The sequence below is a fragment of the Desmodus rotundus genome, chromosome 12 (genome assembly GCF_022682495.2).
Source record: "Desmodus rotundus isolate HL8 chromosome 12, HLdesRot8A.1, whole genome shotgun sequence".
Classification (NCBI taxonomy): domain Eukaryota; kingdom Metazoa; phylum Chordata; class Mammalia; order Chiroptera; family Phyllostomidae; genus Desmodus; species Desmodus rotundus.
Genome location: NC_071398.1, coordinates 22,781,971 through 22,804,713, shown reverse-complemented (window position 1 = coordinate 22,804,713; position 22,743 = coordinate 22,781,971). Strand labels below are relative to the sequence as shown.

At 44.3% G+C, this 22,743-nt stretch overlaps 1 protein-coding gene across 3 annotated transcripts in view; it reads right to left on the bottom strand.

Annotated features, from left to right (window-relative positions):
* Positions 1-22,743, bottom strand: part of WWOX (WW domain containing oxidoreductase) — an 897,629-nt gene that overhangs the window by 666,594 nt on the left and 208,292 nt on the right. The window lies entirely within an intron of this gene.

Here is a 22,743-nt window from a genome sequence, read left to right as displayed (position 1 = left end):
CTGGTGCACGAATTCAGCAGACAACATCTTCACCTCAAAAGCTGCCGCTGGGGTTCTGGAATGATTCCACTGAAACTGCATAAAAAATTAAAGACAATTCATTTATAAAAAGTACAAAAGCAGGCAAAAGTCAATTAAACTGATGGATTAGGACTGGCCTAGATCCCCCTCGTTCAGTAACCCAGAAGACGCTATAGACAGCGGGGGCATGTGGGTAATCGTAACGGTAATAATGGCTACCGTCTGTTCAGTCTACCATGGGCTGGGCACTGACGTGAACCCCCTCATTTCACCCTCACAACTGAGAGATGGGCTATGTTTTCCCATTTTCAATGTGGCATCTTATGAGAGATCACAAAGGTAAGAAGTAGGGGTAGCAAGCACTGACCTCAAGTCAGTCTCAGACAAAAGCCCAGGTTCCCTCCTGGAAAGAAAGCAGAAGGACTGGAGCAGTCAGGTTTTGAAGCAATCGTATTCCACTGGACGGCCTCCTAGTACAATTCTGAAAGCTCTGCCTTTCAGGCTTGTCTCGTGTTTATGGGACACTCTCAAGTTTCAAGTTTCCCTGGATTTCAGAGGTGTAAGATCAAATACTATCACTTCTTAGACCTATCTCCTCCAAAGATAGGATGCCCGGCCACCTGCCTGTTCAGGTAAGAAGACCCCCATAAAACAAATGATTAACTTGGGAATTCTTGTCTAGACGGCAATGCTAAAGTCAGACTAAGGAGAATAACACGATACCTCTCATGCTACAAAGGGGGATGCAAACAGCACTGCTGAGAACATCCCCCACCCGAACTGTCTTACTCAGGGAAGGACACAAACTGTGGAGATGCCAGTGGGTCTATGGCAGTTTGTCTTGGCTGCCTAGGTCCTGGGCTCTAGCCCGGCTTCCAAGTTTTGAGTAATAAACATCAAGCAGAGGCAGCTGGGAACATTCTGACTTTGGGCCATTTAACATTTCTGAGACTCAGTTTCCTTATTTGTAAAAGGTGAATATTGATGATCTGCTCACAGAATTGTGAGAGTAAGTGTAAAGCACCTAACATCCTGTATGGAAGAGAGAAAGTACTTCAAAAAGTTAACTAGAAAGAGATAAAATGTCTACTATGCCAAACGCTTTCCCCGATGCCACCCACAGTAAAGGGTGGCCTGGGCAGACTACCATGCAGCATGGTGGGTGACCTGGTGTTAATGACACGCCAGGGTCTTCCCTGGAGACCACAGTAGACTAGATCTCTGTTGCATCCTGGAGGACCCAGGTCACGACTAATAAAGAGCTCAGACATAGGGAAAGGGGCCAGAGAGTGATTATATGACTCCCCCAAACCCAAAAGCTATCAGTGGCAAAGGTGTTTGCCAATGTACATTCACATTCAGAGGACTTCAGAGGATGGTGGCAGATGCACAAACAAGTAGATTTGGGAAGGAGGATGAGAGGCCTTTAACTTGACCCAGGAAATGGGGAAAGTGGAAACTTGGGTTTTGTTCAAGTTTCCTAAGATCAGGGAATGTTCTACCTGGAGGACCCACGGTGAGGCAAGGCTACCCCACCCCCCCATACTACAGAGCTCAAAAGTACCACCAGGAGAAGTAAACGAACTTGGGTGAGGTTAAGTAATGTACCCTGTGTAGACAGCCTGGGCTTTCAGATGAGGAACAAAACTCCACACGCTTTCTATCTGAATAACCAATATTTATCTGATGGCTAAAATATGAGTGTAAAGTCTGTCAAAAGCTAACTTACTCCCCTGGAAGGTTCTTATGCCTCATGAATGCTCGACTACCTGATCTGTCATTCAGAGTTAGCACGAAAAGGGGCCTTTCTCCATCACCTTGCATCCTCTGGCCCAGCCCCACTCACTTCACTCGGACCGTGACACTCTCTGCCACGCACAAAATCTCACAGAACTCCGAATGCATCACAGGACGAGAGTCAGATATCCATTTTGTTGGGAAAAGAGCAGTAGGCACTGTTTCTCTCAGCCAAGCCCCTTATAAAAACTCCATGAGATTCTGTAAAAATGCTCGTACAAATGTCCACCATAAAACGGGGAGGACATTCCCAGACGGTGACCCCAAAGCAATTTCCCAACAAAAATGATGGCAGGGCCAAGTGGGCCTTCACATTCTTCTCCACGTGTAACTTACAGTTGGTAGGTTGTCTTTCGGTCCTCGCCTTTCACTTCAAAACAAAGCACCGCGCTGCCACTACCAATAAGAACGAAATCAGAACATACACACCCAGGGGGAACCGGGGTCACCAGCCATCAAGTAGTTCAACAGACTAATTCACAGGCTGTGGGCTACTAGGCTCCTGGGGACAGTGATTCAAGTCCACACGCTGTTACTCAGGTAATTCTCCTGCCCTTGGTATCAGGTTTCTGTTTCTACCACTGACCCTGAGAAATGTAGTGAAGCTGTGTGCAATACCGTAAATCCAGTGAAAGGAAAACACAGCTTTCAGAGTGAGGGTGTGTGTGTGTGCGTGTGTGCGTGTGTGTGTATGTGTTGGGGCGGGGAGGTGGTTAACTTCTGATTCCAGAAGAAGTTCAGCAACTTTATGAAGTGTCTATCATGAGACATGCTCTGAATGAAAATGCAGTGGCTGACGGGCCCCATTTCTGAAGCACAAGCTACTGATTGCTGGGTGAAGGCAAGAGACCAAACTTGCCATCGTGAGCTCTTCTGCCCAGTCTGGCCTCGCATCTGGGTCTCACCACGATTCACTTTTTTGGTTTAATTCATGAAATTTCTGTTGTTGCTTTTAACTTTGATTTGGAACTAATTATAGACTCTCAAGAAGTGGCACTTAGGGGGCCCATGTCCCCGTCCCCCAGCGTTCCCTCACGGTGACATCTTCCCCGTGTGTACAGAGCACATCGCCCAAACCGTGGCGCCGGCGTCAGCGTAGCATTAAGTTACTACGCCCCAGACACTGCGAAGGTTTCACCAGGTTTGGGATGCACTCATTTTCTTTATTTGGAACATCTCTGCATATAATGTGGTGGCATTTCGTCACATGTATAAATTTTTATGACCTTCACCACATCAAGATACAGAAACGTTTTATCACCACTAAGGAACCGGTGAGTTTTCTGTTGAGAGGTATTAGAATTAGCACAGGCCATCTGGCCAGAGTTTGATCTCTGGATTGAAAAAACAAACACATAAACAAAGTCCCAGCTTAAAATCCTTTTGTACCTTGGAATGGCTGACAATACATGGTCCAGATCCATATTAGCAACATTCATATTAGCATGGCTTGCGCAGAGTCTCCGTGTCAACCAGGATATGCTTCAATGAAGAACAGCCCCTCCCTAACCCGAACCCCTGCCTCTTAAAACAACCAAGGATTATTGTGTTTCATGTCCACCCCGGGTTAGTGGGGCCATGTTCCTTGTGGGTAGCCTGGGTCCTGGGCAGATGAAATATGCCCCTTCTGTAACATCATCAGCCTCTACAGTGTGGGGAACGGAATGTGAAAAACCACACACGGGATCTCAAAGGCTTCCATCCAGCAGTGATAGAGGTTGCTGTTTCTCACACTGCAGAACCAGGAGAAATGGGGATATGTAATGAAGAACAGTAACGACTAACACCAAGTCCATGACTTGGCCCTGTCTACCTCTCCAGGCTTATTTCAGGTAACTTCCTATATCATGGTTTTGTTGGTTATAGAAAATTTTTAAAAACACTGATGAATAGGAATGAAAATGCATGCACAATCCCACTGTCCCAACATACACTGCCATCCTCCCACGTGTCCGTCTCTACCTCCTTTCCCGTCCATCTGCCTGCCTCTCTGCGCAACTGTCTACTTGGCTTTAAAAGGAAGAACTTCACACCCAAAACTGGAAATCTTAAAATGTATAAAATGCCTCTCTCAACCCTTCCCTAAATCCTTACTCTTTTTTCTAGTCACACCGGCACACAAGCTTATCATCGCAGGCAACACAGGAATGTAAATTTATTTTAAATTATGTATACAGATGCTAGTACCCATCATTTTAAAACAGAACCGCACAGGTGGCATCTCACACACGAAACATCAGGTAACTTCTAAGTAGCTGAGAGAAGCCCACCTGCTCCTGACACCCCAGGCTCAGCCAGAAAGACAGGGTAATTAAGCAAACCACGGCCTCCTTTTCCTTTTCCTTGGGACCCAGGGATCCTCGCTGGTGGCAGTCACTGACACCCTCAATAGGCCAAGCCCGCTTAGTCTATTCTTTGTTGAGTTCCAAACCCGTCTCAGTGATTTAAGAGTCTGTAAACGCAGAATCCTTTGATTGCTTGCTGTCGTCATGCAAGAGTGATCTCTCATACAATTTCGTGACTATGAATTAGCCAAGTGTGACTCACATGTGATACTGCCTGAAACCAAAGGAACCATATGGGGGTTGCGTGGTATTTAAACAAAGAAATAGAAAGCTGTTGCCACCCCCAGCAGACACAGCAGTGCCAGGCTGAGCTGGAGCTCCCCGCCCCGCCCAGCAGGGCCGCGCCCTGGCAGCGTGCGGGCAGGGAAGGCACTCCAATGCTCAGGACCTCGGCTGCCTTATTGGAAAGTAGGCACCCGTCTTGCAGGTCAGAGAACACATTAGATACGATGTGCATAAGGTATGGGGCACACAAATTGTAACTATTATCCCTGTTATTTGGAAGGCCACTGCTAAAACATGATGAGCATTGTTTTCCCATAATAAAGCACATTAGGAATGGTGGGCTCCTTTATTTCACAATATTAATGTTGGCAGCTCAGAGAATGTCTGACTGGCAGCTCTGTGATGAGGAGGACAGATTGCCCCAGAGCAGGAGGAAGAAGGCTCATAGAGTCTCCTTGAGGCCGGAGGGGCCTAGTCCCCAGTCTCAGTGTTTTGAACGTAAGAGGTGTTCATTCGGCCGCGGGCTCCGCTGGACCGCCAGGGTCTGAGTCCAGTTCCAGCACTTCCCAGCTGGGCGAGTGACTTCCCCATCCTGCACATGCAGTTTTCTCTTCTGTGAAATGGAAATAATAACAGCACCTGCCGTACCAGGAAATGAGGTAATATATATGTAAGGCACCTGGAACAGTGCCTGGCACCTGACATCGTGACTGTTCTTGTTGTGGTTTTCCCATTACCATCATCGCAGTTGTCACTGTCACCACGGGCACGGAACTGCTCCACTATTCGTGGAAAGGGCTGGGTGGAGCACAGCCAGCTGACAGGAGCCATCTCAGAGCACTGGCCACGCGCGTGCTTGCCCCGCAGCAGCCCTCTGGGGGCCTTTATGTCAACCACCCTCTCACAGCTGAAGAAACTGCAGTTCCGAAAGCTACTGCACAACCTCACCCAGACAATAACTGGAAGAGCCACAGTTCACACCAAACCATGTTTTAACCATGATTCCAAACTCCACAATGTCCACGTGACCCGTCCATCCTCCCACCCATCACCCTTCTTGCCACTCAGAGACCCTCACAGCAAGGCCAGTCCCTGGGAAAAGCACCAAATCTGGAACTGCCTCATACAGAGGCAGCGTGCTGCCCTGCCTATGGTCAGCAACAAGAGAGACGACGTTTGTAAGAGTGAGTTCATTCATTCGTCCGTTCATTCAGTAACACTGCCTCTAAAGGTAAATGCATATCCTATGGATTCCAGCTCCTTCACTTCTTTTCTTTTCTCTATGTAAAAGAGAATATCTCACATCCATAGTGTGCTTACCAACAATGAAAGAACGAAAAAGGTAATATGGTGCTGGGCTTATAGGAAACCATATACATATATATAATTTGAATGACCAAGCATATTGAAAAAACTAACTGTTACTTAAAACCATCATTAATTAGCCCTGGCTTGTGGAGCGCAGTGGATTGAGCACGGGCTGTGAACCAAAGGGTCGCCAGTTCGATTCCCAGTCAGGGTACATGCCTGGGTTGTGGGTCAGGTCCCCAGTGGAGGCCACGTGAGAGGCCACCATACAATGATGTTTCTGTCCCTCACTTTCTCCCACCCTTCCCCTCTCTCTAAAGACAAACAAAATCTTTAAAAAAAAACATCATTAATTATAAACTGCCTGTGAATTATTAGCTGGGAAAACATAGATGACTTTTCCTTGCTATCTGAATTCTCCCCATAATGCACCCAAAGTATTTGGTTTGGGGACCAGCTGGTGGGTGTTATGGGGCATGGTTGGTGAAAGCAAGCGGGGATAGGCTTCACAATAGTCTCATCCAATCACGAGGTTTGCTTCCTACACTCCGCTTGACCACTGTCTATAGAATCCTAGTCTAGCAGCAGGTGAGAACAGGTCTTCGTTACATTGTGTTGAAAGCACCACCTCTGAGTTGGTCAAAAAGAGGAGCACTCAGTACACCCTTTGGAGGTAGATGGACAGAGGAACCCAAATGCGATAAAGGGGCATGGGGAGCCCAGCCCCCAACACACCCAGAAGAGATTCTCTTTCAGCCAAGGGGGACATGCCACACGCAACTGCAGGTACAAGACGGTGTTTAAGGGGAATTGGCTAGTGTGGATTCCCACGTGCAAGTGCCAATCCAGACTGGATGGATGCCTACCTAACCTTCTCTCATACTTACAGAAGACTTTATTTCTGGGTTTCCCTTAAAAAAGCTCTCATTTACACAAATTTATTATTATTTAAAGGTCAAAAACCAATGAACGCCTATGATATGCATGGCATTTACTTTTCAGTTAGTAGTAATATGAAAAACCTCTTAAAGTACACTATGCCCCCACTTTACAGACTGGAAGACAGAGGCTGAGAGAGTGTAAAGTGGTAGAGCTGGTACAGCAGAGACCCTGGTCCCTCACGGGACGTGGCTGCTCCAGAGCTCGCGCCCTTGTTGAAATGCCCCACTGCGCTGCACCCTTGTCGTCAAACTCTTTGACACGTAACACCAAGGGCTATAAAGCAATGAACGCCACCTGTATATTCTTATTTGTGTCTATTTCACATCGTATTTACTTTGCACATTTTGAATTTACAAGAGAAGCCCACTGTGGAAAGAGAAACGTAACGAATGTAGAAGGCAATGATCTACATTCAGAGCTTACTGCTAATGGCATCCCGCAAATTCCAACCCAATGGGCCTTAATTGCATTATGCTGATGTCCCTTGCCCTCCCGCTGCACACACTTGCAGTCCTGACTTTATGTGCGGAAACCTTAAATAGGAGTTGTCACATTTACAACAGCAAGAGACACTGGCGCTGAGCATATTATTGACATGACATTACTCTCTGATCTACGATACAGACCTAACTAAACTGGTTTAATAATTCATCAATATCCTATGTGGGACTTCATAACGCTCATCTCTCCAGTATTATTTATGTGATGTTAATGGTGGAGGGCTGCATCTTCGCCTGGTAACACAGGAGAAAATAAATATTTGCATCCACTGTCAGCGCCTGTACCTCTCTGTTGAACAACCCCGACCAGCATCGTGAGCAAGTCTGATGCGAGGTCTGCCCAGCGCTGGCCAAGCCTGAAGATGAAAAGGCGCACTGATCAACACTGTCTCCGATAGAGCACCCAAGGATGAAGGAAAGTTTGGGAGTCTCCTCTGGCTCTACACATCTGTACCAGTCTGAACACCACTGTGCGTTTAGCAAGAAAAACGCTCTTGGAGAAGATTCCACATTTCAAAATCGGAAACCACACCAAACATGGTCCTGGGCAAAGGCCTGGATTCTCCCCAGAGCCGTGGAGGACAGGGGCTGAGTCCGCCCTTCCTGACCTTCAGATTGACCATCAAGCACCAACCTTCACTCCTGGATGAAGTGCCTCCCAACTCTGTCCTCACCAAAATATAAACATACCCCCAATAAGAAAACCATGACAACTCTTTCTTCATTATATACAGGTCAAAAATTTTGCCTTGTGTTGCTGGAACTCAATTTATAAAATAAACGATATCAGTACTTATAGGTAATTGTATGGCTGATTCAAGGAGAAATTGCACTGGATAACAGCTTATTTAATTTGGTACATGAGTTAGGTGCCACGTAAAGCAAAACTATTAAAAATGCTTAGACAGTAATTGGCAATATTTTGCACTCTGGATAAAAAATGCTTATCTTGCCAGAAACTAACAAGAGAGTGAAAATATTCTAAAATCTTCCAATTTCTCTCTATGCAATGTATTCACTTTGCAGCTTAAAACCAGTTTAAGGAAGGACGGCGAAAGGCACAGGAGTTTGGCAGTCAACATGATTGTGCATTTATGCCTTGCTATTGAAAGAGCCTTTTTTCCATAGTGAATTTTTCATTCTAATGTAAGTGATGATTTACGTTAACTATAGGTAAAGCATGGTTACATTCTCCTGAAGGATTGCAGGCAAGTAAAGAGTAGTACAATAAGTTGAAGCGTAAAAGCTTTCTCTGTCATAATATTTATTATAATGGCATATAAAATAGCTGAAATAAATAATAGATGACTGGAGGTAAATTCATATGATAAAGAATCCTTCAGCAGACACCATTACTTCGACTGCTCTAGGTTTATACACAGTTGAAGACTCTTAATAAACAGGCCCAATGTCTCATGTAAATACTGGAAACATCGAGGATGTGCTTAAAAGGCAACAACATACGGGACGTTGCTAGTTTACTGTATAATTACATTCTCAACAGGAACAGTCTATATATTTTGAATATGTAATAGCTGTGTTCTTAATGAAACTTGTTAAGCGCTGGAACCCCCTACTCTAGGGTATTTGCTGATACAATAAAAATCAGTGCCCACCCCCCGAAGATTCAAAAAGAGGTGCATGGCTCAAAACACAGAGATCCATGGCCTGTTGATTATCTGGTAGCAGGTAAAAACAAGATTTGTCTGCTCTGGTTTAGAGGATTCTGAATCCCACATGAAGGACTTGTGAAGTCTGAAAGAACCTCCTGTGGAGGGAGATACTTTCATTACAGCCCTCAGAACGTAGCATATCACACACGGAGAGGCCAGTGCCAGCAGACTCAGGGGCGTTCCACCCAGCAGGGTCACCCTGCAGTGCTGGGTCTGTGCAGCTTGTGGGAGGGCTGTGCTGACCTCTAATGGAGGAAGGCTGGGGATGCCGCTGAACCTCCTGTGATGCTCAGAGAGCCCGCTACCACTGGCACCAGCTGTCAGCCGTGCCCAGGTCGCCAGTGTGAGCTGGTGAGAGGAACTCTGGTTTACCCTGAGAAGTTTTCAGCTACTTAAACTTATCTTTAGTTGTAAAAAGAAAATGGGCTTGTTGAAGAAAGTACAAATAATGCCGAAGTGTATAAAGTATCAAGTGAAAGCATCTCCCAAACCCCAGTGCCCGCAAGGGAAACAGAGTAACAGCCTGGTGCACATCCTTCCAGAATACATTTTCTACATGTATTCTGGAAGGATACATGTTTCGTAGCTCACGTGTCATTTTACAACCTGTTTTCCCCAATTAACACATAATTAAATAAATCTATACAGAGTTCCACTCCCATTAGTTTCATCCTGTACGGTTAGTCCACTGTAGGGGTTTTTGATCATTTATTAGAACTTTATCCCTTTGGAGGGATCGGCCTTCTACATCCTTCACTAGATTTGTGAACTTTGACATAAATTCTTGATGTCTGAATTTCCTTATCTATAAAAATAGAAATAATGTAAAGACCCCTCCTTGGGATTTCTGTGAGAATTCAGGGAAATAATATCAACAGAAAGTACCTGTAAGTGTTAACTATTGTTCTTATTGTAATTAATATTATTTTATATAGTTTCCAGTTTTTTGTTACTGAATGCAATGCTACAATACTTATACTTTGGAATATATGATATTTTTTCTAAAGAACAAATTCCTAGAAGTAGAATTGCTAGGTCAAGAGGTATCTACATTTTAAATTTGATAGATTTTTGCTGGGTGTCCTCCAAAAAGGTTATAGCAATTTCCATTCCCAAGAACACTGCAGGAGACTGTGAAAGAAAACCAAAGCACCAATAATTCACATTGACATTTATAGTAAATTAGAAAACACAGTTTCATGTCTCTGTCTCTAATACCTGGCACACAGTGAGTGGCACAGAGTAGGTTTTCGAGACAAACTTTAATTCAGAAAATGAATGAATTAATATATAACACACCAACAAACTTGGGAAATTTTCATAAGCAGAAATACAAGTAAGGTAGTGATTTTGGCAAAGATTTTCCATAAGCCATTTGGAAAGCCAGGCATTTCTCCAGGTGCTTTAGGCTGGCCGGCTGAGCGCCTGCCTCTCAGAAATCGGCCACACTGTGCGATGGTGGATATGAGCTCAGTATGAAAAGCACATAGCAAACATGTGACAGCACCGTCATGCTTAAGGAGTGACCACGAAGGTTATTTTTAATTTATGGATGAATCCAAAGACAGAAATTTTCCTGAGGTTCAGAAGCAAGGCAGGATATTCAACAGATAAACTAGAAAAAAATTTAAATGCACTTCAGAGAGAAATCAGGTTTCCTGCTTAATGTGGCATCTGCCTAAGCAGCCTCGTATAGGTTCCAACCAAAACACTCATATAGGCAGAAAAAGATGAGAATTCAACACAGTACACACACACACACACACACACACACACAAGCAGTCACAGTGAAGTTATTCCCAAATTCTGTGCATCTTTTACATGTGCACAGGGCTGAATCAATTACACTTAAAGAAGAATTAGAGAAGAATTTGAAAGAATAGCAACAATTTTTTTTTTTTTATCAAGGGGGATTTCATTGACCCAGTAAATCATGTAGGGTCTGGTGTCGTTGGTTAAATGAAGGAGACAAATAACTTTATACTTTATAAAAGAAATTTAAATATGTATATAAAAATTTCAAGAGTAGCTACAGAAGGGAGGAGGGAAGGAAGGAAGGAAGGAAGGAAGGGAGGGAGGGAGGGAGCGAGGGAGGGAGGGGGAGAGGGAGGGAGGGAGGAAGGAAATCTTTAAGCTTCTAAAGTAACAGCAGGAAAACAAGAATGACATATGGGGTACATAGGATATAAAGAAAATGGATCAATCCAATAATGACAAAAAATTAAAAAATAATAAATAAAAACACTTCATAGAGAGAGAATACAAAATGAAATATAGAAATTAGTATAAATATATCCATAATGACAAGAAATAGAAATAGACAAATCCATACATTAAAAGGCAGAAACCAACAGACTAGAATTTAAAAATTACCTCTATGTTACATAAAAAGATACACTGTAGATAAAACTAGCTTTTCTCAAACTAATTCTTCCTTTTCCACAGTTTGGGATTGTCCTGAGAAGAGACTGACTGGCCAGGAACTACATTTCCCAGCGTGCACTGAGGTGGGCATCTGGGTTTCCACCAATGGCCTTTGAGTGGAACACTGTAACTCCTGTTCTATTATTTTTTTGAATGGGGTTCTCCGTATTCTCTTTATCCTTCCATAAAATAAATGAAGATTATAATAAGATCCTAGGGAATAGTGGAGCCACTAGACAAAAGAAGTTTAGATACTTTTTCTCACCAAATGAACAGCCACCTGTCAACCAGGGATACCCAAGAGGACCTGTGTCATACACTGGAACTCACGAGGTAAATCTGTTGCCTGTCATAATGTGAAAGGCAGACCTAGTACCTACAGAACCTGAAGCCCGACAGAAGAGCCAGAATGTCAGGGGGTGGTGGCTGCTCCATGCTGCTTTCTCTAAGACAGCAGAAAAAAGCAGTGTGCTCAGGGTGGAACGGTCCAGTTTGCAAGCGGAAATGGACAATCAGCATAAATAAAAAGTGCATGACAAAAGTGCATGATGACTTATGAATTAATTCAAATAATTCAGCTAAGTTGCCTTATCAGATCAATGAAGCTACTTTTTCACACAAGCCTGTTTGTTATTCCAGATAGCCTCATAATTAGTAGTTATTGGGGTGGCCGGGGTGGGAGGTAAGAGAGAGAGAGGGAGAGAGAGAGAGAAATGCAGAGAAAGAAAGAGTCAGGTGGGCTAGTGAGCTTTCCAGGGCTTCTGTGACAGCTCAACCAGGACTCCTTCAGGAAATAAAGTCTAAAGAGGAGCGCAGAAAGGCCAGTCAACAAGGCTACAAGGAATGAAAAAGCGAGTCCAGCACTTGCACACAGATTCAGTGCAGTAACCTCGCGTCCCACCCTCGGGCGCACAATGCATCGGCACGTGGCCACCTCCCGTCGGGCTTGCTCAGTGGTCTCCTCTCCTACAGCCAAATGGGACAAATGAATCATGGCGGATAATTTTGTTCAACCAGCTAAGACACAGACTGCATGTTTTCAGAACAGCATCATCTCAGGCCGCATTAGAGTGGGGAGGGGCCTGGGGGACACCAACTTATAAATAAATGTCCATTAGAAGCAACTTTGGAATGGCATGCATGGTAGAGCAGCTCGGCCTCAGTACACGCTCTGCCTGCCTCTTCAATATTTATAAAGGCATCTTCCCTTCTCCCTTCAGCTGGCTGCCAGGCAGAGCTTCTGCTGCGTGCAGGGTGACAGACTGGCCCAGAGCTCCCACCCCGTAAAGGGAGGCCCCGGTCCGCTCGGTACTTTCCCTTCAGAAGAACGCTGACTTCCCTGAAGGAGCCTGCACCCCCTTCTGGGCCTGCAGGGCACCCCCCAGAAGGACTTAGAGATGTCTGGGCTGATGGTCACATTTTCCAGTGAATCCAGGTGTCACTTTCACCACGCATCGAGGACTTAAGCTTCCTTCCCCTGTACAAATTTACAAAGTCCATTCCATAAGGGAAGAGACAACTACAAACTTTGTCACATTTGACTCTGCTGAGCCCTTCAAAATAAACCTAATGACCTGTATTTTATAAACAAAAGAAAGGCCGAGAAGGCAAGGAAAAAAAATCTGTCCAAAAATCATAGAATTAGCAGCTGGCAGAAGTGGGATTCTGTTCTCCCTGCACTCTGATAAGCCAATTCTCCTCCTAAGATAACACTACTGTCTCAGTGCCAGAACTTCCTTCCCAACTCTGAGATTATCCACGTCCAGAGAGCGTGGTGGGGCCAGACGCACACTCCCAAGAATGTTGTTCTTTCCATGAACCCAGAGCCTTTTACATTTGTTTTATTTTCACCATTAAATTTTTAGCTTTATTATAACAAAAACAGCTAACTTCATCCTCTCCTCTATCCCCCCTGCCCCCCCTTTGGATTAACCAAGTTTGATAAGTAATGTGTAATTGGAATTGCTTCCATATGGGAAGGAATAAGACACGAAGCCAACTACCTGCTCATTCTGACTTCGTGGACCAGACTTTTCTTTCAAACGGGTCCTGAGTCTTCTAGCACAGGAGCCAGAAAACTTTTTTCTCAAATGGGCCAGGTAGTATTTTAGGTTTTGCAGGCCATTACCAACTATTTTACTTTTGTAGCATGAAAGCAAAAGCTACCACAGATAATGTAAAGGAGTGGGTATGACTATGTTCCAATAAAGCTTTATTTACAAAAACAGGTGTTGGGCTTAACTTCTTCCCAGTGGAGCATCGTTTGCTGACCCTCGTTTTAGAACAAGAGTCAAGAAAGTTGGGTGTGTTTCCTGATGTCTGACAGTCTTATAATTAATATTATTCATGGATTCCAACGAATGTCAGAGAAAACAGGAGAACATTGTACCATGCCTCACAGTACGTCTTATTTTATCACACAGGCCATTTGGTAAAGATCCAGGCAACACATGCCGCAAAGACTCCCAAACAGTGTGTAGAACGAAGGATGTACAATGGACTTAGCAGTGAGCATCTGCTAACATTGCTCCTTGCAAAATGTTTCTCCGGCTAAAAGCCTGCGTTTGGGGGGTATTACTCTTTGTTAGGATCAGCACTAACTGGTTGCTGCGATTCCACACATCTGCTTGGACACAGAAATATATTTTGTCATCTTGAGAATCTTATTAAAACCTGTCAAAAAATTGAAATAGGGGTTTCTAGATATTTTCCAAGTATACCAATCCTTGGGCATTTAGGGAGAGAAGAATAGATATCTTTTCATTGAGAATCAAAGGTATATTTCTAGATCTGCTAGTGATTCTTTTTAGAACCCTAACAACAAGCATCAAATAACAAGCCACCATCTTGGCCACTTGGGTATGTGGGCATGATATTTCTGTCCTGCGCATATGTGTGTATATGTCAGACAAAAACAAAACAACAGCAAAAGACAGTTTCTGATGAAAAGAGAACTACATGCCTTCTTTTTGTTGGAGGGAAGAGAATTGCCAGTACAGAAACAGAGGTTGGGAGAGGGGACCGGTAGAGCAGGACAGGCAGAAGTACGCACGAAAAATGAAAAGAACAAAAAATGAAATAGAGCTCACAAAAGAATTACTAATGAGGCCATTTCTTCCACTTCCTGTAATGTTTCTAATCTGACGAAGAGGAGCAGCTTACGCATGGTTGACATACTAGTGTCACTCCATAAAGTAGTAAGAACTACAGGACACATTATCACTCAGGCGAATTCACGCCTTCTGCTGAAAAGAGCAAGGATGGCCCTCCCAGCGGGCCCCTGGACCATGCTGCCATTGGTGATGGGGTTCAACCCCTCAGTCTTGCCAGGATTTAGTACCAAGCCTTGAGGAGCACAGTCCCTCACTGGCAGAATGCTTTCTGGGACAGGGACCCACCACGCACCTCATCTACAGGGATATAAATATTTCCAAACAAATGTGAAACCCACTAATAAGGAAAGAAAAACAAACAGAATCATAACCACCAGCTGCCTCATGAAACTAGGAACCTCCAGCTGATAGTTGGAGTTCCATGGACTGAGTCAAGAAAAGCAATCCCGCCAACAGTGGTGAAAGGAGGTGCAGCCCCACGGTGACTCCTGGCCGGGATCTCTGCTGGGCACTTTGTGTCAGCGTAGGTTTACTCCCATAGCCCCAGTACCTTTGAGATACAGGTATTAGCACCTTCATTTTGTGAGAAGGTGGAAATTAAGTAACTTGAGGTCATAAATCAGATGAAGGTAGAATGTTGAACCCAAACCCAAAGGGTCTCCCACTATTCAGCCACAGTGCATTTTAACTACTATTCCTGTGACCATTACTATGGAAAGGAGAAAAGAGGTCGAGGACCACCAGAATCCTCGTAAATGATGAAATTTCAAGTATCTAGGCAGAACAGGGTAAGGACAAGGAAAAGCAGGACAAGGCCAACAAGACCACGTGTAGGAAAAAGCATAGAAAATGCCGCTCTCCTGCTCTCCCAAGATCTATAGTCATGTGCTACACTGTTCCCTGCAAGTGCAGACATACACAGGGTAGCACATTAATCCTTCCAACACTAACAGATGCTGGCAGGGATTTAGACTGGAATGTATTTACAAAGTGACAAATTATGTTCTGTATTATAGAGAGAGAGAAAGAGCACCCACAAACGGGCTGATAAATGTCAGCTGCAGTCACGACAAACGGTTTATTTTTATTATACTGTAACCACAAATGGTATTTTTTTCCTTTTTTTTTTCAGGGAGACCCAAAGATTTATTTGTTGCGGGGAAAAAACAAGATTATATATGACACAAAGTAATAACTGTAAGATCAGTGATATTCCGGGCACCCTGCCCTCCTGGAAAGCTACAACCAGGCAGAATACTGCTACTAAAACCCCTACCTTCTCCAAAGCCCAGTAAATGGTTAATAAATCAGAACTGATACAATGCCTTGTAATTAGATACAGCCTCAGTTCACAGACAAAGCCAATTGATAGACAATATCCAATTCCCCCTTTAGTGGCTATCAGGAGGGTAGAGTAACTATTAAAATAAATTTAATGGCTGTGACAGGTAAGGAAATATACCAGAAGCTAAAATGTAATCAGTATATCCAAACCCAAAATAAAATTATAGTCTTTGCTGCAAACACAGTCCCTGGAAAGGAGGCTTATGGATGGATAGCGACATCAACAGGCCAATAAGGGCAAGGTCACTAAGATTGAGAGGAGGGATTTGGCCTGGGGCCAAGAGAAAATGTAAGCATTTATTATTAAGAAACCATTCTGAAGAACTCCTTTTATTCACTTGGTCAGTAGGACGTTGGTGGTAGTGACAGGCATTCTTGAGTAAGCACCATGGCAAGATGGCACGAAGGCAGCCTGGAGTCCACAGCCCTGGCTTCTCAGTCGGGTTTACCCTTAACTCTGTACGTGACCTTGGCACGTTCCTGCCTCCCCCAGAACCTCCATTGTCTCAGCTGCAAGCTACAAGGAATGGAGCTCCCGGTGTTGCCAAGCTCCCTTCCAGAATTCCTCATCCCTAATAGGTCACGGACCCACAAATAAAACAGGGCAAGCAGAGGACAATGAAGAGTGGTGGTCAAGTACATCAGAGAAGAACGCTGTCTCTTCTGGGGCACTCTGATGCAGATCTCTTGTGAAACTGTTGCAAATTAAAGCTTCCCACACTTGTTCACTCTAAAAGCAAGATTTTAGAAAGTTGGAAAATTGACAAGAATGCATAAATATATGTATATCCACAGATTATAGAAGAGTGAAGAATTATACACACACACACACACACACACACACAAGCATCTCAGTGACTACTGCATGGAAAGGTATTTCCTTTTCCTGACAATGGTTAGAAAAGATTTTGTGGTGGGGGGCGGGGAAGGGGGGCACTGTGGGCAAGGCAGACAGGAAGCTTTCTCTCCTACCCCGCCCACTCCCGGGGAAGGGTACCTCTGTGAAAAGTGCACCGTGACATTCCCTGGGGATCTAGGAACAAGATGCAATCCTGATTCCACCGCTTCCTTTACATGTTGACAACCTCTTGGAACCCTAGAACCCCACTTTTCCCATCTGTCAAACCATAATGTTAAATCCCCTTCACAATAAGATGGTGGGAGGATTAGGTAAGATGCTTGTAGCCTCGGTGGCCCAGCCCCTGCTTGGCACGTTGCACATTCTAGATGAACTGTCTGATTTTTAAGCAGAGGGGGCTCCCTGGAAATACCCATGCCCCTTCCCGTGGTAAAAGAAATACCCGCCTCTCCTGCAAGCGCCACGGCCGTCTGTTCTTTCTTTGCCCTAATCCCCATCCCTACCCCCGCCTCCCCCTGTCTTCTCTCTTATTTCTATGGGCAAGGGGGACAAGACACAACTGCGACACTAGGCATGCAGTGAGAAGGGAAAGTCACTCAATTAAAATAACAGTCCAACACAGGAGCCAGCCAGGAGAATCTCCTAATGGCCGAAGCTGGAACAATTTGGGTAGCCAAATAAATAATGATAGTATTGGATTATACACTATAAAATAAAAATATACCCATGAACCCATACCAATATAAATAAAATAATTGAATAAATAAATGAATAGGGGAGAAGAGACAGCTCTTCCTTTCAAAGAATTCTAATTAATAAAGGCAGAAGGCATGAGGGAAATATAAAATCATTATTAGGCAAACACCACAGTAATAAATGCTGCAGGCGAGATGGACTCATGGACGTTAAAAGTCCACGTGTGAATGTTTAAGAAGAGAGATGAGATCAGCATAATCTCAAAGCATCTCTTCCCAAATATTTATAAATTATGAAGAAAAAATTAATAACATTACTATAGAGCAACTCAGCAGAACATCATCGTAAAACGATGATCAAGGTCACTCCACCATTAACACCACCCGTGACAATAAGACATGTCAGCATAGTGTACTTCCCAATATCATGCACAAAGAAGGACACATCGTTTCTACGATGCTCTTGCCGAAATATGCTTAAATTCAATCTAATCATGAGAAAATGTCAAACACGTGGAAGTCCCAGGACCAGCAAGGACAGGGAGGGGATGAGGAACTGTCAGAGACTGAAGGTCACTGAGAAGACACAATGACTAAGACCAGTGGGCCCGGGGGCCGCATGCTGAGCTAAAAGGGAGACGCGGAGGAAAAGCTGATTCTGAGGCAGGTAGTACAGTCAACGTTGTGTACGAGTGATAACTCCCGGTGTTATCATTATGTACAGGCAGGAAAACTGTTTAAATTAGGGGCAGATAAGTGAATCCTCTGGACTATTTCTGCAACTTCGCAGTAAGGCTAAAATCAAGGTCTTGTCTCATCCTCAGGGGGTAAAGTTGCAAACCCCACAGTGGACACATGACGCAGCGGGTAGCATCGAATCCTACAAATGCGAGGTTTTCCCCACACATGCACGTCTAGCATACAGCCTAATTCATAAATTAGGCACGTTAAGAGGTGAACAACAACTAATAATAGACTGGAACAATGATGATATACTGCAACACAAGTTATGTGAGTGCGGTGGTCTCCCCCACCATCCCATCCACCGCCCCCCCCGCCCCCATTTCTCAAAATACCGCATTGAACTGCACGCACCTGTTCACTGAAAGGAAGCACTGCACGGCTCTTCTTTGGCATGTCGGAGGTGCCAGCGTCACTAGCCGTGCGCTTTGGGGCCGTTATTAAGTAAAATAAAAGTTACCTGAACACAGTCACCGCAACACCACACGGCTGACCTGACCGCCCAGAAAGCCACTGCAGGACCACGGGGCGGGATGCTTGTGCAGCGTGGAGACGCTCCGAGGGGTGACTTGCGCCCCGCACGACCGCACAAGGGCTCATCATGCCACTAGGCACGCACACAATTCAAACCTTACAAACTGTTTACTGCTGGAGTTTTCCATTTAATGTTTTCTGACCACGCTGACCACGGTGACTGCCACGTAAACCTAAGCCTGGGAAAGCCGGACTGCAGGTAAGGAGGAACTTGCATAGTTCCAAATAACATGTTAGCCAGATACGAAGTGGCTGTCCTTCAGAGGAGGTGTGTATCCTCACGACGTTCGGTGTGAAAACGCCCTTCCTTTTACAACGGTGACTCTCCACAGAAGCAGTTGTTACTGGCCGTTGGGACTGTGTTGGAGTCGTCCTCCTCTCTTAGAGTAAGTAACTCCCTCATTCTTTGGCGAGCCTCTCTTGGTGTCCTCGATTTTTGTTTCCTTTTGAAAAGACTTACTGGACCCTGAAATCCATAATTCTGAGAAACACGAACGAAGCGCACTTTAAATTATCTGCTAGTGACTGAACCCCGAAGCAACGACGTTTGCAACACGAGCACTGCGCCCTTCTCGGGGCACTACCGGTACGCCAACCACCAACAGGGGTCTGTGTCACAGGGCCGCACCAAACTCAAACCCTCCGTCACCTCTCCCAGGGAGGCTTCCCTGGTCGCCCCAGGCCAGGAGTGGCATCCTGCTGCGGGTGCGTGGCCACGGTTCCCCTGGGAAGCAGAGATTGGAGTCTAGCAGAGTCCTTGCTTCATCCTGTGTTTCTTACTCCACATGGTGAGCTTCTTAAAATTGGGGCCTCTGTGCATATCTCTGCATCTCCCAACAAGTTTATTTCCCCCCCAGTGAAAAGTCAAGTCATCTTAAAACGTCATATGTGTCTCTGTAGCTTTAGAGAAAGTCAAAACAAGTTATATGTATATATATATATTTGAAATCCTGGTTCAATGTATACGCTGTGAAATGCTTAGAAACTCGCAGTCCAACTCATTTCAAGCCTTTCTACCTTTCAGCTCCGAGGCTGATTTAAAACAAACAAAGAAAAGTTGCTCCATTTATTTCCTAAGTACCAACTATCGATCCCTTCTGTTTTCTAAGCACTCTCCTCACCGCAGTTTTGGGTCCTAACGATCAGCGCTTTAATAAGGATTAAGCACAGCAAAGAACTTAATTTGCACACCCTACTTTAGAGATTAGTCTGAGAGCTTTAAGGGTGTTTCTGTGAAATGTTAAAACTTTTTGCTCAACACCTTTTTAAAGTGGAGAAGAACACAGGCCAAACCCCCAGCCCCTCTCCTCTCTGTTGTCAATGAAATAGGGATACATGCTCTTTCAGAAAATAATACAGATCACTATGAAATGATAAATACACCGTGATGATAAAGGTGTGAATAAAACAGACCCTCGGATACATCTGAAAAAAGAATGTAAACTGGAACGATCTTTCTGGAGAAGAACCACCAGTCTGCATTTGAAAGCCTCACGCAGCCCAAGCAAACGGCAGCGTTGCCTGCGACTGGGAAAACTGAAAGCAGCATCCGTGCCCAGCAGTGAGGGGTTCGTTCCCTGCGTCACGAAGGCAGACTGCCGAGTCACGAGAACTACACCGCCACAGCAAATGTACTGACATGGAAAGGTGGCCAAATATGGTGGGTGAATCACACTACAGTGTGATTGCAGTTGTAAGAACTATTGACAGACCTATTTGCATAAAAGACAGAAAGATACACACAAGGTTCGAGTGATGGCTTCTGAGAAGCAGAGCTACTTCTTGCTCCTTATTTGGGTAAGTGAAACTATAGCTGCAAATTTTAAAAATAAGTGCATTATTTTTTCGGTCAGGAAAGAACTAGCAGGCTTTTACTTAGACGGATATACATTAAACGTGAGTATGTAATACGCATGGAGACATTTACTGCTGGTGCAGGCCTTGTGTCTTCTGGAAGGACGCCAGGGTTGTCTTTTGACAGAAGGACTGATGTTCAATGAATGTTGGGAAGAGATGTGTCGTTTAGATTCCTCTGCACCATGTAAAATTTTACCATGTGCATAATTTTTTAATAAAAACTACTTTGAAGAATATATAGAAATGTAAGATGAGAAAGTGATCTTGTGGGTGGTGTGTGCATTTGTACTCTGCCCAGACCAAATGCATAACTCAACCCCTTGAGGAAACAAATTCCAGGTATATGAGTGACAAAGAGAGAAGGAAGCATTGACCTTCTGGGGATCAATGCCCACATCCCACCCCTCCACTAAGTGAAACCCACAGACAGAGAAGTCAGGCCCGACCAAGTTCAAAGCCCATTTCTGTGGCTGGTGAGCTAGTTAGACAATGAGTGTAAAGCATCTAGTAGTACTGTGCCTGGATGGGGAGGTGACCGGTAATCACAGTTAATATTAATAATAATACCCATAACAACACCAGTAAGTATATCTCCAACCCACAAAGCTGTGTTGAATATTAGGAATAACATACATGGAAATGTTTAATATAAATACATAATCCATAAACTTGTCCCAGCCCACGTGTTTGTTTTTTCTGATTATAACCAATCCTATCCCCAAATTGAGGTTATGGTAACATCACAAATGTTTCAGGGAAGATACAGGTGGAGGGGACCAAGCCACCCTCTTATACACGTTGATTTAATCAGCCAAAATATGACCACTAATGGGAAGAGAGGGAGCCATGCAGGGAGCGGCCAGATGGCTCAGTGCAGGTCCCCTCGCTTCCCAGAGTCGTGAGTGCGTGTGTGCATGTTGGGAAGAGGGATATCTGTGATCTTCCCTAAGTACGGTCTCAGCGGATCCTAGCACTCTCTGGACCAGTAGCTTCCAGAATGTCACTCTGCCATCCAGAGGACCCAAATGGCAGCCCATGCACTTCCTGTCACCAGGAGTATTGTCAGACATCGGGCCCTTTTGTGCTGATCCAAACAGGGATGGTCCAGGCTATCTGCATCAATGGAAAGAAAACAGAGCCTATGCCAGCAACCTCTGACCCATACCCCTCCCTCGTCCTTCTAAAATCCTCTTCCTACGTCTCCACAGTCAGGTTTCAGAAAAGACATACACAGCCACAAGTAGGCAGACTTCATTTGGAAATCAGCCATCTAACCTCTGATTGGGCAAAGTGCCTAACTCCGATCACATGCTAGGCACGGGAACGTTCTTTTCTGTGTGTTAGTCTTTCAAAGAGCACTTGTTAGCCATACTCTCCTGTCCCTGTTTCTGCTCCATTCAGAGCCCCGGACGTGGGGGTTCGCACAGCAGGACTTACACTGAACTGCAGACGCACGACGCTTCCTCCCTCCCTGCCCGGGGGCTGAGATTCTCTCGCCTGTCCACAAATCAATAGGAAAATCAAGCACCTGGTGACGGGGCTTTGAATCCTCATTACTTAGATGGGTTTTACTCTTGGTTTAAACAAAATGTGATTTGGACACAAGAAACATAAACCAACTTACGACATACACTGGAAAAAATACATATGCGTATATGTGTATATATACTCACACAACACATACATCTATCTGTATATATGCACGTGTGTATACATGTGTGTATATATGTATACACTATATATGTGTAAATGTCTATGTGTGTGTATATGGGAATAAATACCCACACATGTGTACACACACACAAGGAAACAATGACTGAACAGAGAAAAACAGTTTCCTGGTTGTTAAAGCAGGATATTTGGCACAGGGGGGCCCTCATTATTATATTATCCTATTTACTTTTGAATATATTTGAAATATCCATAATTAAAGTTGTTTATTAAAGACAGAACATATAGGAAAACAGAAACATGAAAAATAAGAAAATGTAAAATTAATTTAACTGAATTAGAAAAAACATTATAATTACAAAAACATTTCACTAGTGTATATAGTTTAAATAAGAACATGCTTATACTGCCTGAAAAAACAAAGTCCAAATATTTGTTAAACATATAACCATATATACTTCAGAAAAACTACACATCAAATGTAAAAGAAATGCAGTGGCTTGCTGAGTATTTTTAAGGATATGAAAAATAATGGTCTCTTCAAAACTGGAAATGTTTTCCAGTCATGATTGCTGGCTTATACAGTTTTTTTTTAATACATCATCAAATCAGCATCAAAATTAAACTGCAGTAATGAGAAGAAGACCAGGCTTCAGAGCCATTAATGAAACAAAGCACCCAATTCCCTCTCGCA